This window comes from Asparagus officinalis, chromosome 5, assembly GCF_001876935.1.
Source record: "Asparagus officinalis chromosome 5, Aspof.V1, whole genome shotgun sequence".
NCBI lineage: Eukaryota > Viridiplantae > Streptophyta > Magnoliopsida > Asparagales > Asparagaceae > Asparagus > Asparagus officinalis.
Genome location: NC_033798.1, coordinates 4,679,215 through 4,696,126, shown reverse-complemented (window position 1 = coordinate 4,696,126; position 16,912 = coordinate 4,679,215). Strand labels below are relative to the sequence as shown.

At 43.8% G+C, this 16,912-nt stretch overlaps 1 pseudogene; it reads left to right on the top strand.

The window, feature by feature from the left end:
* Positions 1-3,477, top strand: part of LOC109840270 — a 17,022-nt pseudogene extending 13,545 nt beyond the window's left edge.

The following is a 16,912-nucleotide window of genomic DNA, read 5'->3' as shown; positions in this document are numbered from 1 at the left end:
CAGGCGGCGGTCGACCGGTCCGGTCGACCGCATTCGTGCACAAAGCTTACTGTGCGTCAGGAAGGTGGTCGGTCGACCGGTGCGGTCGACCGAGGGGTTCTCTGGAGTTTGGGTTTTCTACTGAGAGCTGGTCGGTCGACCGGGCCGGTCGACCGGAATTGATCGCGGTCGACCGGTCCGGTCGACCGACGCTGTTTTGGGCTGGGCTTTCAGGTTTTCGACCCGATTCGTTTTGTAAGTTCTATATATACCTAAACCTGTTTGTTTAGGGTAGAGGTTGGACGAATTTGAGCAGCCAAAGAGAGAGAATCATTGCATCCAATTGTGAGAGAGCTTTGAGAGATCTAGAGCTTTGTTTTAGGGTTTGGTCTGAGAGATTTGTAACCCTATTTGTATTCTCTTGATTTCTAGTAGAAAGAACTCCCCCCTCCTTGCCCCGTGGACGTAGGCAACTTGCCGAACCACGTAAATTGTGTGTTCTTGCTGTGATTGTGGTTTGCATATTGTTTGTGGTTTAGTTCGAGTTATTGTTCGTGTTGCCCTAGAAAGCTTCCGCCGCGCACAACAATTGGTATCAGAGCTAGATCGACAACATGGGAGATGCAAGCACGTCAGGTTCGTCTCTAACAAAGGCGATACAGAGTCTGAGCATCAATAACACGAAGATTGATGTTCCGAAGTTCGATGGCAAGATCAATTTTGGATTGTGGAGGTGTCAGGTGATGGATGCTTTGGATGCACAGAATTTGGAGGAGACTCTTGAGTTAAAAGAGAAACCCGCTGAGTTGGAGGATAAGGTTTGGAGAAAGATGAACAGTAGAGCTTGTGGTGTTATTAGGTCATGCTTGACGCCGGATCTTATTTATGATGTTATGAACGAGACGTCGGCGAAGAAGATGTGGGAAACACTCAATGAGAAATATCTTACGAAGAGCATTGAGAATCGGCTTCACTTGAAGAAGAGATTTTACCAGTTCAAGATGAAGAGAGGGGTTTCCATCAGGGAGCATGTCAACAATTTCACTAAGCTACTTTCAGATATGGCCAATGTTGATATTATAGTTGAGGATGAAGACAAGGCGATGCTACTTCTGTGTTCGTTGCCCGAAGATGATTATGGTACGTTCGTTCTCACTATGATCAATGGAAGAACTACGGTTAGCTACAAGGAGGTGACCTCAGCTTTGGTGAACTATGAGTTGAGGAAGAGTGATGGTGAACCCTCCGAGAAGGCATCGGGAGATGCGTTAGCAGTTCGAGGCCGAGATCCAAACCGTCGTCAGTTTAACCGCTCAAAGTCAAAGAATAGGAGTGCCTATAAGAGTGTTGGTAGAAATCAATGTCGGTATTGTAAAGAAGAAGGACATTGGAAGATTGACTGCCCAAAGTGGAAAGAAAAAGCCGGAAAGAATAAGGGGAAAGCTGCACAAGCTTCAGAAGTGAATGTTGCAAAAGCTATTGGTGAGCATTCAGATTCAGATTCTTCAGGCTATTCATGCCCTGCTTTACCGTCGGTTTGCTATGCGGATTCCACGGAGTGGATGATGGATTCGGGAGCTACATATCACATCTGCCCTAAGAGGGAGTGGTTTTCTAGCTTTGAGGAGCTGGAAAGAGGGGATGTCGTGCTTATGGGTAATGATCACGTATGCCCTATTGGTGGTATTGGTTCAGTCCGGATCAGGATGCATGATGGTGTAGTGAGGGAATTGAAGGAAGTGAGGTTCGTGCCGCAGTTGACGAAGAACATCATTTCTCTTGGGACTTTGGATGCAGCAGGATATCGAGTGATCTTAGAGGATGCTACAGTGAAGGTCACGAAGGGTTTTATGGTGGTGATGCAAGGTGTCAGGGAAAACTACCTTTACTACTTGAAGGGCAAGACAGTTACAGGGGGTCTGGCAGCTTCTATCACTACAGAGGAAGACACTACCACCTTATGGCACATGAGACTTGGACACACAGGTGATAAGTCCCTACAGTCATTGGCAAAACATGGGCTATTGAAAGGTGCTAAGACCTGCAAGATGGAATTGTGTGAGCATTGTGTACTTGGGAAGAAGACTAGAGTGAAGTTCGGCACCGCTGTTCATAACACCCAAGGTACATTGGATTATATTCACACGGACGTTTGGGGTCCTTCCAAGAACACATCTCTTGGTGGGGCTAACTATTTTGTCACTTTCATTGATGACTATTCCAGGAGGAATTGGGTATACCCTATGAAGTATAAACATCAGGTCCTGGATATTTTTGTGGAGTGGAAAAAGAAAGTGGAGCTGCAGACAGGTAGAAAGGTGAAGACTCTACGTTCAGATAACGGTGGAGAGTACAAGAGTGATCCGTTTCTGCAGTTTTACCGGGATCACGGCATTAGAAGACACTTCACAGTTCGAGAGACACCGCAACAGAACGGGGTGGCTGAGAGATTGAACCGTACCTTGCTGGAGAAGGTGCGGTGTATGATGACGCAGAGTGGATTGCCTAGATCTTTTTGGGCCGAGGCGTTGGTTTATGCGAGCCATCTTGTGAACAGGTTGCCGTGCACTGTGATAGACGGGAAGACTCCTTTGGAGCGTTGGTTTGGTTCGGTGGCTAGTGACTATGAGTCGCTTCGGATATTCGGGTGTCCAGCTTATTATCATTAAAATGTTTTCTGTATGTTTTAGGCTTAAAATAAAGCGAAACTTCTTTGGGTATATTGTAGAGATCAAGTATAGATTAATGTACATAATATGTAGCATGACAAGTGTTTCGTAGCATCTTAAGCATAGGTACAATTGCCAAATCCTCATTCCTCAGCAATATACGTTGCAGTTTGTTTCCTAACCGTTTACCGCGCCTCATATGGTATTTGCTTCAAGTCTCCAGCTTGCACTGTGGGTAAAGAAAAGATTCACATCAACATTGTTGTCATTGGCCACGTTGACCCGGGCAAGTCGACCACCACTGGCCATCTAATCTACAAGTTGGGAGCTGTCAGTAAATGTGAAATTGAGAGTTTTGAGAAGGAAGCTTCTGAGATGAACAAGAGGTCATTCAAGTATGCATGGGTTCTTGACAAGCTCAAGGCCGAGAGGGAAAGACAATGCTCTATGGAAGTTTGAGACCACCACATACGACTGCACTATTATTGATGCTCCTGGGCATCGTGATTTCATCAAGAACATGATTACCGGTACCTCTCAAGCTGACTGTGCAGTATTGGTTATTGACTCCACCATTGGCGGTTTTGAGGTTGGCATCTCTATTTTTGAGCGTGTGCAGTATTGGTTATTGACCCGTGCACACGCTCTTCTTGCTTTCACCATGGGAGTGAAGCAAATCATTTGTTGCTGTAACAAGGTAACTTTTATTGGTGTACTTTTAACTGTAATACCCTGTTGACTTACATTGTTTATTTCCGTGTAGTAAATTACCAATTCAATTATTGTTGTTAATATTATTCGCTTTTGATGGATAAAGTTCTTTATCTTATGTTCGCTTTGCTTTGATGCTATTGCATGTTTGCAGTTTTTAAATTCTACCCAATCTGCCTCGTGTTTCACCAATCGTTCCTACTTTTCTGTACTTTCTGCTATACTGTGACTGAAGTGTTATACAATTCGTTTAATCTGATGCTGCTTCAAAATTACAAAGAGCTTCTTGAAAGTCTTCAGCGTACATTACTAGCTACAATTGCCTCTTTTCCAAAAATACCTATATGGGAATAGTGACAAGCTGACAATACATATGTTTAAGTCCTAGATTTACGTATTTTCTCTTACTACACTAATGACAATCGCCACACAACATCGCAGGCAGGCTGCGATAGTAAGTTGAGAGCAACATAGTGAACAGAGATAGCTCTGATAACAATTAAATGAGAGAAAACAACCTCATATATGATTCAACAAGTGAACATCTAATAACTACTACAACTCCAGTCCCTCGGACACGAAGAATAAATAATGATAATTATAATAAATCAAAAGTACGAGGCAGTCAATTCTACTAATCAAGAAAACAGAACTACAGGTTTGGCAATAACTCAATTCTTCTGGCTCCTGAATATAATTAAAGCTGATCTAGCTATGACATTGGCGCTATTTTCTGGAAGAAGGAAATAAAACCAATACCAGGTCCTTAGAATGGATAACAGGGCTCCTAGGAAGAAAAGAAATGAAGTAGAAGAACACGGACGATAGGTGAGAAACAACGCGTGGAACGTTGAAGTTTAATCAATATTTGTATGGACAATACTTAACCTTCAGGATTAACAAGAAATTAATGTACAGCATGAACCACAACATCAGGCTATCTCCTCTAGCTCAAGCACTTGTTATACCAATGAAAACTACTAGCGGGACAAATGCCATATATTTCTATCCACGTGAGCATGTCGTTGTACGAGCTCAATACACATGGGTCACCCCTATTTTCTACGCAAATCGATCGGGAGATGAAGGCATCGTCATCGTCATGGAGGCGTTCACAACTTGGGATTCGAACGAGCAGAGAAGTGATTTAGTGCCCTTACTCCTTGTTTTGATTTTGCTGGGATCTTGACCAACTCCTTGTTTTGATTTTGCTGGGATCTTGACCATGTGGCAATAGAGACGAATCGAAAAACCTCTGTTGACTATACGATGAGATGGAAGGTATCAACGCTGCCCGTGTTGGATTTTTTGGTCAAAACTGCTTTACAAAATAAGTTTTCAAACTATATATATATATATATATAAACTAAAATTACTTTTCATAAATGCTTAGTAGCTTAGTGGAGTTTATGTTTTGGTGTTTCAAAAGGTCCCTTGTTCGAGGTTTGTCAACGGCAAGCCGAGAAGTGTTTTATTTGAATTAATCCCTCATAAGTTCTCGTGGGCCGTGTGTCGGTGGGTTGTTGGCCAATGGGCCGGGGGTTGGGGCTAATCCGGCCGAGACGCTAAGTGGCGCTTTGTTAGGCGCACTTCGCACGGAGGCATCGGGGCGAGGTGGCGTTGTTTGGCGCCACTATGGTCGCCACGAAGGTTGCCTTGTAGGCTGCTTCGTAGCATGCGGACGAGCTACGTAGTCCCACGAGGGTGTGACCCTAACGTTCTCGAAGTCCGATGAGGTTTGTCTGATTCACAAGATCAAACGAGGTTCACTCGTCAAACGAGGTTCGCTCGTTCGACAAGGTTCGTTTATCATACGAGGTTCGCTTGTCATATGAGGTTCGTCTGTCATATGAGGTTCACCTGTTTCACGATGTTCGCTCAATCGTTGAGGTTCGTCTGTCATACGAGGTTCGCCTGTTTGACGATGTTCGCTCATTCGACGAGGTTCGTCTATCATACGAGGTTCGCCTATTTGACTATGTTCGTTTGTCAAACGAGGTTCGTCTGATTTGCTAAGACGTGACCCTCGTGTTTTGTAGCAACACGTCCATTGATTATCTCGTATTCAAGAGTTACTGCATGCAGTAGTTACAATAGCATTTAGAGCAATTTAATGCATGATGTTACAATCTTAATTGTCATTGAGAATTGTAACAGTCACATTAATTGCTAGTGACTCTTGAGCTGGCCTTAGAGGTCTATAAATAGCGCCCTTGGGCAGCTCTTGGTGGTTGCTGAAAATCGCGAGCGTGGAATACGAACGTCGGTATACACATGCGAGTTTGGAAAACGAACGTCAGATTGACGTTGTTGTTGCTGTTGTTGTGCTGCTGCTGCAGAACCTGTGCCCGTAGGAACTTTCCCTTAAACCGAAAGGTTCTGAGATCGAGGAGATCTTTTGCCTTGACCGAAAGGTCTTATAGATCGAGGAGATCTTAACAGTACTAGGTTGGTGCACACCAGAGTACTGTATTGTTGTTCCTAGAAGCAGTTCGGCATTAGGATCCTTGCACTGGAGTGTTTGTTGAAAAATTTACAATAAGAAAATGAAAGAATTCTATTTGATTTTTATTCTCTCAATCTCGATTACAAATTGGATTTCCTGATTACAAAAGAATAGAATTGATCTGAATTCTTCCTTTTATTTAAGTCTGGGTTCTTCACGGTGGCAATGGAGTGCCTCCCTCGAGTGCTCGCGTCGAGTTTGCTCTCCGTTGATGATCCAACGTTTCGCTTCACTGGAACGATATCTTCTCCTCATGGTTTGATACCGTGGAGAACTTGCAAAGCAAGTTTTAAAACTCTTAACGAGTTAGGGAACTCTATGCGAGTTAGAACTCTATGGAAGAGTTGATTGATTTAACCGAAAACCGGTTTGTAAACCAAGTTTGATGAAAGTTCCTGTTGCCGAAAAATGCTCTGAGCTCACCCAAGATAAATGTCGCTCTCCCTTAAAGATGATTTGCCAAAAGATCTCTTCTTTGCTACTGAAAAAAGGATCAATCCGAGAGCCCGAACTCAATTGAGTTTTCCGCTATTTATAGGGGATTAAGGGGTATAACCGCCCCCTTAATTCGCTCCTAAGTGGGGCTGAATATGGTATAACCGTTCCCTTAAACAGCTCCCCAAATCGTGGGAAAAACGGTTTTAAAACCATTCAGCTTGTGCTTTGAACGAGTCAAACGCTGAAAAATAGCGTTCAGGGCCCGAACTTTGCGTTTTAGACTTGAAACGTAGAGTTGGGCCTATTTTGGTGGTTGAACGCACAGGTCGCGCTGTATTGTAAATCTGAAACACAGAGTTAGGACGCAGAGATGAACTCCGCGTTTTGAGCCAGCAAACTCTGCGTTTTTAACTGGAACGCTGGGGATGACCTCTGTGTTTTGACTCTGAAACGTGGGCATGACTTCTGCGTTTTGATGTTTAACACAGGGATGACCTTTGCATTTTGACGTTGTAACACAGGGATGACCTCTGCGTTTTGGGGTTGTAACACAGGGATGACCTCTGCGTTTTGAGTCTGAGACACAGAGGCGAGCTATGCGTCTTGATTTGAAGAGACCGTCAACTTGTAGTCTCTTTTGCTAGAGCGCAGTCATCTTGTAATTTTCGTCTTGGCTCCTTAAAAATATGAGAGTCGTCAGATTGTAACTCCCGATATTGATTGTGAAGAATATTTGTTTGGAGCTTTCATCAGTTGTTGCAAAAGTCGACAGATTGTAACCTTCATCAATCTTCGTGAAAGTCTTCAAATTATAGCATTCTGGAAGTCGTCAGATTGTAACTTTCATCATCAGTATTTAATGAGGATCAGCTATCTATTATGATTTTTAGACAGCCTACACGGAGTAGGCCAAATATTACTTTAAGTACAGCGTTTCACAAACGCACAACAGTTAATTGAAAAAAATTAAAATAACAGCACATCTAAATTCCTCTGTTTAATTCCAGATTTAACCATAATTTTTAACAATCTTAAAGTAATATTTCAGATCTACTAATGGATTCTGCAAGGACTCTTGGAGTGGGCTATCTCAAGCTAGAAAACTTTGATGGATCTAACTTTAACACATGACGTCGAAAAGTGATTTTTGGGATGCAACTCCTAAAAATCTACTATGTGGTTTCTGAGGAGAAACCTGACTTTGAAGAAGACTCAGAGTCTGAAGCCTCTTGGGCTAAAGATGATCATTTTTCCAGGAGTTATCTCCTTAACTGCCTGGCTGATCATCCGGCAGATACTTACACCAACAAGCCTTCTGCAAAAGAAATCTAGAATGCTCTGGAGGAGCAATACAAGGATGAGGAGAGGCTTTCCAAGTCTCACCTCATTGACAAATTTCCGGGCTTCAAGTTCGAAGATGACACTGAGGTTTTGTCTCAAGTTAAAGAACTCAAAAAGTTTGTTATGAAGCTGAAGGATGAAAAGACCAGTCTTTGTCAAACCTTCATTTTTGATGCAATTATCAATAAGCTTCCTCCATCTTGGATGTCATTCTCCACGCATATTCAAAGAAGGAAAAGACAGGTTACTTTATCTGATTTGAAGAGGTTCATTCAGATCGAGGACGAGATTCGGACTCGCATGAAGAATGAGCTTATTGTTAAGCAGAAGGCGTCTGCTAACAAGGTGGCTACTAACTCGGAGAAATATACCAGTTCTTCTTCTAAGAAAAAGAAGTCCTTTAACAAAAAGAAGAACCATAATCCGAAGAACCTGAATGTTCAGAAGAAAATTTCAAAAAGAGCGGAAAATGCTTCAACTGTGGGAAGCAAGGGTATTTTGCCAAGGATTCCAAAGCACCAAAGAAGGAAACAACACACAATGTTAATCAACTTGACAATTGTGTGGTTATGCTCTTTCAATTGATAACTCCCAACAACATCTCTGGTTGATGGTTAGATACATGTCCTACCTTTCATGTCTGCTCCAACATAGATTTATTCCCTTCCTATGTTGCTGCCAAAGAGAACGTATCAATGGCTGATCGTTCTGTGGTTCCTGTTCTTTGAACTGGAATTGTGGTGTTGACTCTTTCTTCAGGGAAGACTCTCACATTGAAGGATGTGAAACATGTTCCCTCAATTGCCAAAAACTTAGTCTCTGGAAGCCTGCTGTGTGATGCCGGTATGAGGTTGGATTTTCAAGGAGGAAAAGCTGTATTATTTTTTAAGAAAATATATTTTGGCAATGCATATCATACCGATGGCATTATAAGATCAATACTATTGTACCCAACTCAGTTGTAAATGAAGTATCTTCTTTTGCTTACTCCTCTGTATTATGGCACAATAGGCTAGGACATGTAAATTATAGAAAGCTGTATAGCATGGAGAAGTTAGGATTACTTCCGAAATGTAGGGGTTATTGTAGACACTAAAAAGTGCCAAGAAACGAAGGAGAGTCGAGCCTCAATACAAGTACGACGAGGGTCGTCACAACGATGAACCTCAGCCTCAATTCATGAAGTTTGTTTCAGTTCAATAGGACAAACAACATCTTGCCCGTCAAAAGACGAAGTTCACCTAGAAACGAAGTTCGTCATTGAAGATGAAGTTCGCTAAAGACGAAGCCGCAGTTAAGCTCACAAAAGATATAGCAAAGTGAACGAACCTCGTCTGGCAAACGAACCTCGTCAGGCGAAAAAACCTCGTGTGGTAAACGAACCTCGTCAGGCGGACGAACCTCGTCTGGCAAACGAACCTCGTCGGCACCGTTTCAAAGGGCTATATTAAATGAGGGTTAATGACTAATAACTCACCCCTTTAAGGAGAGTTAATGACCACTAACTCATCCATTTAAATAAGAGTTAATGACCATTAACTTCCTCATTTAAAGGGAGTTAAAACCCATTAGCTCACTTCATAATGCTCCCAAGCCTATAAATAGGCATGATCAACATGAAAGAAAGAGGGAGGAGATTGAGAGGCTAGTGAAAAAAGCCTATCTCTCCTCCACTCTCATGGATCTTCATAGATCATTGGCTAATCATTTGGACTTAGAATGTGGAAGCTCGTAACAAGCATGACGAGGGTCATTACAATGACGAACCTCGTCTCAAACAACAAAGATTTTCATTGGAAACAAGATGTGAAGCTCGTCATTGGAAACAAGGTTCGAAACTCATCATTGGAAATAAGACTTGACATCAAAGATGAAGCTTGTCATTGGAAACGATGTTCGAAGATCGTCATTGGATACGAGGTTCGGAGTTCATCATCAGAGGTGAAGTTAGTCAATGAGAGCAAAGCTTGTTATCAGATTTAAAGCTCGTCAGTGAAGACGAAACTCATTATTAAAGAAGCTCACAAGGCTCGCCACACAGCAAGGCTCGACATCAAAGACGAGGCCCGTCGACATCAAGGACGAGGTTCGACATCAAAGACGAGGCCCGTCGACATCAAGGACGAGGTTCGCCGACGCAGTGAAGTTCATCACCTGTATTAAATCAGGCTGTAACAGCCACGAAGACCCAGTCATCCATGTGGGCTAAATTCAAGGAGTCAGTTACGTCACGACTCCACAATTGCAGCACATCAGTTACGCCCACGACCCCACTATTGTAGCACGTCGGTTACGTGCTTAAAACCCTATAAATAGCCATCGATGGCCAGAGAGAAAAGGGTTGGTAAATTATTTTCTTGATTGGAGATTTTCAAGCTTGGACTTAAAGAAGTATCAGAGCTTAAAGTTTCTGCATGTCAATCCGAAGTTCGAACCTCGATTCCAGCCGGTTAACCTTCGTCAGAAGCTCTTGCAATCTTGGTCTGATCGTCAACGGGAGGCAAGCTCGACTCTAGCATCGGGGGAAGCATCCTTTCGCCACCTAGAACCCATTTTAAACAAAAGAGAAGGTGAATTAATCTTCTCTTCCTCTGTAATCGAGGGAGAGTGTGAGTGATTGTAAGGGATTCGTACTAAGTGATCGAACCCATTTCTTAAAACAAGAAAATCAATCCCAACATCAATTTTTCGACCCTACAGACGATGGCGACCACAGTGGGAGTGGCTATTCTCTCCGACGAGATGGTGGTGGCGCAGTGTAGGCTGTCTAAAAATCACAATGGATAGCTGATCCCCATCAAGCTTCAACAATGAAAGTTACAGTCAGATAGCTTTCATACCAACAAACGAGAGCTACTAACAGCCAGATAGCTTTCATGCTAACAAACGAGAGCTACAAACAGAGGACTTTTCACATAGATCAAGAAGAGTTACAAATCAACGACACTTCTGACAGCTGATGAAAACTCTATTCAGTAGCCTTCATAATCAACCGTGAGAGTTACAATCCGACGACTTTCACACCCCATAACAAGCAAAGATCAATGAGCAGTAGCCTTTGCGATGTTGTAATGGATGAGGTTACAAGCCGACAACCTCTCCCAAACGCAGAGTCCACCTCTGCGTTTCCCAAACTCAAAACGCATACGAACTGTGCGTTCTCTAGTTGACATTCAACTCTGCAACGCAGAGTTAAAACACAAAACGCACAGACTGTGCGTTCTTCAGCAAACACCCAACCCGGCGTCTCAAACTCAAGACGCAGAGTTGAGGTTCAGCACACAAACGGCCTCTGCATTTCAAATCTCTAGCAGAGATTTAACTCTGTGTCTCAAGCCTTAGGCGCAGAGTTAAGGCCCAGAACGCCGAGTTAGGCGTTTGACTTGTTCAAACACAAGCCGAACTGCTTCACAACCGCTTATCCCACGTTCTGAGGGATTTTCGCCCACTTAGGAGCGGATTTAGGGGTTGGTTACACCCCACATCCCCCTATAAATAACCGCATTACTCAACTGAGTAGGGGTTGATCGGTTTTAGCAGCAAAAACCGCATAGGTTTGGAGATTTGGAGATCAAAACCACCTGAAGTTGGGCGGAGAGAGAGAATTTCCTGAAGATCAAGGAACTGATCAGCAATCAGTTAATCAAATCTCAGAGAATCCCTTCACCAACAGCGGATCTACTTGGCTATTAACCGAATTTTCGGTTTTAACAACTCTGTTACAGAGTTTCAACTCACTCTGAGTTTGTAAACTCGTTAAGAGTTCTTAATTAAACTTGCAACGCAAGTTCATTACACTAATCGATTATTCGGTTTTCAACAACTCCTTTCTGAGTTTTCAACTCGTTCTGAGTTTATTAAACTTGTTAAGAGTTCCAAACCGAATTCATCATACGAATCAATCGTTCTCGTGAGATAGTACGGTTAGATCATCAACGGAGAGCAAGTTTGACACAAGCAATCGAAGGAGGCACTCCATCGCTACCAAGAAGAACCCAGTTTTAAACAAAGGGGAGAATCAAATTCATTCTCCTCTCTTTTGTAATCGGAATCCAAATTGTAATCGATTTTGAGAGAATACAAATCAAATTTTCTTTCATTGTCTTTTTACTACAAATTTTCCACAAACAAAAGATGGCGACTCCGCTGGGGACTAGCTTATCGGACGAATAAGTGGTGACGCAATCCGACGTTCACCTCACGGGAACCACCATCGAAACTCTCGTCGTAGAGTTCGACCAAGCCAAATACGGGGAGGCCCTCTCCTCTGGATCGCTTAGCCCTAAGGCTAGACGCAACACCCGCAAGATCTCCAAGGAGGTTTTAACTACTGCTGAGATGCCAAAGGAAGTCCTCTCATTTGGCCAAGATTCTAAACTCGTTCAACGAGTTGAAGACTCCACACCCGCATCAAAACGGTGTGTCATAGGTCATAAGAGGCCTATGACGGAGGAAAATCTAACCAACGCCACTGACGTTGCAGCCAAGGAGTTGAAAGAAGCTAAGAAAAACGCCGCTCGACGAAGGAGAAGATCCATACGGCAAGCATACTTGCGGAATAGCCGAGCTATCGCCCATCGCGAAGACTGCGTTTCTGAGCCTCTGCCCGAACTCTGCGTTTCTGCTCCAGAACGCACACTTCGTGGTAACGAGACCGATTACGAGCCTCGGGTAATCCAACTTAAACGCGACCCTCAGTGGTGCGTTGTTCAATCTAGACGCACGCCTCAAGAGTGCGTCTCAAAACGTAACCTTCAAAGGTACGTTCAATCATCTAAACGCACACCACAACTGTGCGTTCAATCAGAATACGACCCTCAGGGGTCTGTTCAGTCAACTAAACACACATCACAAGTGTGCATTCAATCAAAACACGACCATCAGGGGTCTGTTCAATCAACCAAACGCACATCACAAGTGTGCGTTCATCCAAATCAAAACCCTCAAGGGTCTGTTTCATCGTCAAAACGCACACCACAAGTGTGCGTTCAATCAAAACACGACCCACATGAGTCTGTTTCATCAGTTAAACACAGGCCTCGGCCTCGTGTTTATAAACCTAAATGTGGCCCTTGTGTTTCATCTCAGGAGCACGACGTGGTCCGCCAAGTTCAAAAGAGTTGGCATGGATTCAAAATCCGTGCCCAACAAGAATCAGTTCTACCCACTCAGGGGCAGGGGGTTCCATCTCTACCCTCATGAAATTCTCCTCAAGTATCTGACTTGCGTGAGCTATTGTCAAGAGGAAGACCAACACAGCAAGGGGCTCATTCATGCTAATGTGAGCGACTTATTTCTGCAGTTCTTTCAGAATGCCAGTGTTGTACATCCGAACCTCGGCAATCCGTGTTCAATAGATTGACGAATGTCGTCAGACCTGCCAAACGATAACGTCGCCACAAAAAGAAGACCTCTGAGATCGAATATCCTGAGGTCACTATCAACGTGATTGGTAGAGGAAAAGCCTCGCATCCCGATTCTGATGAGTCACAAAGAAGTCATTCCCCGACTGTTTGGGAAATTTGTGACGAATTCGAAGGAGTATACCGACACACTCAGACTCGGACAGGAGCTATCCGTTCAGTTGACTATCAAAAGTTAGCCAAGGGGATTACGTCGAGTGATGAACATTTAGCAATAGCCGAATCTCAATCTTCAAGCTCTCTTGGAGCACAAGAGGTTTCTGGTTACATGACGGGAAACCCCGAAGACCTAGCCAAGAGAGTTGACGAACATCACGTCATGCTCCATGCGCAACAGGAGACACTTCTCCAAGTGAAGGATATGTTGGCCCAGCTCCTTGCCGAAAAAGGCCAAAAACCTGAATCTTCCCGGAGGACAACGTCAAAGAGAAAGCAGAAAGCACACGAACATTCGGATCGTGAGACTCACAACCTGGAATCCTCTTCTGAAATGAGAAGGAGATGAAAAAAGAGCTACGCCCTCAGTCCTCTAAAGTGGATGAACTAGAAGCTCGCCTTAATGCAATCACCAATAGAAGCGAACTCCGGAAAGAAGCAGTGGTGCGGCCTTATCCTGCTGAGTGGGACACAGCTCCCTACCCGTCGAAGTTTAAAGCTCCAACCTTGCAACCATTCCATGGCACAGGATCACCAAACCAGCACATCTACTACTTCAAGTCTCAAACTGGAGATGTGGTGGCAAACAACGCCATCCTAACACGCTTGTTCATCGGTACTCTTAAAGGAGTGGCCTTTGAATGGTTTATGAAACTGCCTGCTGGATCTATTCAGAAATGAGTGGATCTGGAAAGGCTTTTCTTGGCCAGGTTCTTCGAGGACGATACGAAAGTTTCGGTCCCGACTCTTCTCGCCACTAAGCAGAGAAAGGGAGAATCTATCAAGACCTATGTGGAGAGATTCCGTAGCATGACGTTGCGATACCCTTCAGGTATGACCCAATCAACTTTGGTTGAAACTTACAGGCACAACTTGCAGAGACAACTGCTTGCTCAGATAGGAGTAGCAGAATGTCGCTCCTGGAGGCAACTGGTATCGCAAGGAGAACAAGCCGAAGAGATTGTCGGTCGAGTTAAAGCCAAAGAAGCTACACAGCCCAAACCGCAATAGCAACGCAATCAGCACAATGCCCAACAGTCTAAAGGAAAGGAGACTTTGGCAGCCGACGCTAACACACGAGCATCACCACCTAATAAGCAAGGCAAGACACCGAATCAACAAAGAGCACCCAAGCAGTATTCATTTAAAGAGGAGCATGTAGATACCTTATTCCAGTTACTGCGAAAGAATAACAAGTTACAGCTTCCCGAAATCAAGAAGCCGGATAAAGCAGGAAAGGTGGATGATCCTAATTATTGCCGCTATCACAGGTTCCTAGGATATCCTACCAGAAGGTGCTATGTCTTTAAAGACATCCTCCAAAATTTGGTGAATGCTAATGTGCTCACCTTGAAGCCCGAGCAAAAGACCGTATCCACCAATATGATAGCAGACCAATTCGGTGACTTCCCTCCGGTAGCGACCGCAGATAGTGTTGTCCCCATTCATAAAGGAGAAATACACATGAAAAACACCGACTTGTATAGTCAGAAGGACAGGGGGTTGGTACCCCTCACTACCCCAAAAGGGGAGATTATGTGGGTACATCCCGACATGGTAGAAGATTGGCAGAGGACGAAAACCAAGTCCAAAAAGAAGGGAGGAAAGGCTAAGTCATCCAATATGATTAGCCCCTCTGTTAACAAGAATGATGACCATCTCAAACCTCTTACCGACTCAGAAGGAGAGAGGATTGTTCTGGAAGCATACCCAGAAGGTAACCCTGGCACTCGATCAGGAAAAGCTTACTTAAGGGACTACAACCAGAATGCTCAAGAAGCCGAAGAACAACCCCAAGACGCTGGGGGTTCTGTACCAAAAAGGTCGGTCGATAAAGGGAAACAAAAGGAGATCCGGTTCAATAAAAATCTTCACCAAGAACTTGGGGAGTCAAGCGCTCCTTTCCAATTCAATGTTATGGCGCAGCTGGCCAACATACCGGCCAGGATTACTCTGTATGAGCTATTGAGATTATCCAAAACCACCAAGGAAGCTCTAATCGAAGCCTTAAAGAACACGGAGAGCTTTATCACTCAAGTCACTCCGATTTCTGAAGCTTCTGAAGATCAAACTTGTCGGCAATGTCTGCAAGCGGCGAGAAGTTTACCCTGCATATCATTTACTCAAGAAGACATGCAGGTCAAACACAAGCACGACAGACCGCTATACTATACGGGGTATATCGGATCCTCCGAAATCAGTCGTGTCCAGGTAGACCCAGGCTCTGCACTCAGCATCATGTCCTACAGGCTTATGCAGGTATTATGGATTCCTATGCACCGGTTAAACACCACCCAGACTACTATCTTCGGTTTCAACGCCAACAGCACTTGGCCCCTGGGGAAGATTAAACTCAGGTGTCAAATCAGAGATCTTAAGTCTGAAGTGACTTGTTACATCATAGATGCGGACACGTCCTACAATCTGTTGCTCGGACGACCATGGATACATACAAACCACATTGTCCCGTCTACCCTGCATCAAGTCATGAAGTATGCCAATGATGAGGGAGAAGTTTGAACTTTAATCGCAGAAAAATACCCTTTCCGTGGGGTAGAAAACTTTCACACCGATTCCGTTTTCTACCTAGAATTCCAGGAGAAAGAAGATGTGGACAGCGGTAACGAAGCTGATGTCGAACTGGATCCTGAAGAAGATTGTCCATGGGAACTGAATCTAGATGTAATGGGTCAGGATGAGAGTAATAATAATGTACCGAGCGAGGGTGAATGGTGCATTAATGAAGATTTTATTTTGGCGTACTTGTCTGATGTGTCCTCTAAAAATAAACAAATAGAGAATGATCATAATGCAGGTACCAACTCGTGGCACATATTATGTGCAGAAGCATCCCTCACATTGCCAATTAAGTCATCCTTCACTTCAGATGAAGAAGTAGAAGATGCACAGAAGGCTATCTTCAAAGTCCCATCCAAAAGGAAAGGGCAGAAACCGATCTGTTTTGGTAAAGTTAAACCCGAACAACTCAAACGAGGAAGTTCGGGGGAAGATGATGGAGTCCCCCAATTCCATTACCATGAACCCAATTCTACATATTTAATGAAGCGAATGGGATATAACTTTGATAAAAAACAGGGTTTTAAATTTCGGGAAAGGTAGGCGAACCCCGATCCGAATGTCTCTAACTCCTAAAGGAAAACCTCCGGATTATTATCAAAAAACCGGAAGAGGCTTAGGTTATGTCACAACTCCCTCAACATCAGAAAATGAAATAAGTAATTATCTGCGTCAAGATCACTCGTCCGAAACGTCTTCCTGGGAATCCGACGTCAGTGTCGGACCTTTCTTTAAAAATCTGACTGTGAATATGGTTTTAACTAGTCATCCAGATGAAGACGTAGGTGGTGATGAAGAGTTAATCGAATCAACCGATGATCCTTGGATCAAACGTCTTAACATCTTGTGAGATATACGTTTCGAACAACGCGAACCACCCACTGAAGATAAAGTGATCCAGGTCAACATGGGAGATGAATCTGACCCTAAGCCTATCTTTATAGCTGAAGACTTATCATCATCCGAAAAAGAGGACCTTATATCTCTCATCCGAGAATATATAGATGTCTTTGCTTGGAATTATGAAGATATGCCTGGCCTAGACCCAAAAGTAGCCACGCATCGTCTCAACATCGATCTGGATGCAAAACCCGTTAAATAGCAACAACGCC